The sequence below is a fragment of the Poecilia latipinna genome, unplaced genomic scaffold (assembly GCF_001443285.1).
Source record: "Poecilia latipinna isolate Pla-1442-1.1 unplaced genomic scaffold, P_latipinna-1.0 Scaffold5309, whole genome shotgun sequence".
Classification (NCBI taxonomy): Eukaryota; Metazoa; Chordata; class Actinopteri; order Cyprinodontiformes; family Poeciliidae; genus Poecilia; species Poecilia latipinna.
Window position 1 is genome coordinate 745 of NW_015117925.1, and position 1,120 is coordinate 1,864.

At 29.5% G+C, this 1,120-nt stretch overlaps 1 long non-coding RNA gene across 1 annotated transcript in view; it reads right to left on the bottom strand.

Moving 5' to 3' along the window:
* Nucleotides 1-319: 319 nt before the first annotated feature.
* Nucleotides 320-1,120, bottom strand: part of LOC106943445 (uncharacterized) — a 4,768-nt gene continuing 3,967 nt past the window's right edge. Inside the window, exon 2 of the long non-coding RNA XR_001423917.1 lies at nucleotides 320-358. This is a non-coding gene — a long non-coding RNA (uncharacterized LOC106943445). The remainder of the gene's footprint in view (nucleotides 359-1,120) is intronic.

Here is a 1,120-nt window from a genome sequence, read left to right on the forward strand (position 1 = left end):
GGCCAATCCGTAAGTTTACAAAATGTCTGGAAGTACTNGTTATTACTTAACTTTCATCACTACCTTATTCTCTCCCAGGTGACCGGGCTGAGAGAGAGTATATTGCGGCGAATCAAGGTAAAAATATTACAACATCAAACCAAAACATATCGATAGTCTTATTAAAGTAATAGTGTCAATATGCCTAATTGAAAATATTGTCTCAGTGTGGAAAAAATATTTGACTGCAATTGTTCTTAAATGTAACATAGGTTTTTTTTCTTCTCTTCCAGCTTAAAGTGTGACGTGCCATCAGTCCTGAAGTTGTTTGCTGATTTTGTTCTATAAAATGGAACTAAAATGTATTTTCGTAGGGATACTTTTGCATGTAGTATCTCTAAATTAAGTTTGTAAAACATTTAAATAAAACATAAAACATTTTAATCACAGTAATCATGCTAAATGTTTTACAAATGATTACATAATCTATCATTTATCTTTTGCTTTTACATTAATATTGTAACTATGCAGTGTTGGGAATAAAAAATTGCGTCAATGTTTGGCTTACATTATTATTATTAAATGTGATTGTTATATATTTATAACAGATGATGAGTTTTGGTTAATGTCAGGTTGTCATAACAAAGACATTTAGAATAATGTAATTATAATGCAATAACAACTTCGCATTAAAGTGTCATTATTTACCAAATGAGACTTCATGGCAACAGTCATAATTATTCATAAAGACTTATTCATGTTTATGACAGGGTCATGTAAGTCTTATTCACTCCCCTTCTAATAAAGTATTTCCAGATTTTCTTTTTAATGAACAGCAAATAAAATGTGTTAAACTATAAGGGCTTACTGTACTATCCAGGTTGGTGTAAGATTTTTACAATGTATTAACTTTTCTAAAAGATTGTGTCATAGTATTAACACAATAGTTTAAAATTAAATATTATAAAATTTTATTTGTGTAAAACTTTGTACTATTCTGGTAAGGCACCTGTAACAAAGGAATCGGTGACTATGAATCTTTACAATTAAATAGCGCATCAGAACTAGGTTCAACTCAGGAGGAGCGAGGGAAACAATGTGTTGAACAAAACACATTTATTACACATTTTGACAATAATGA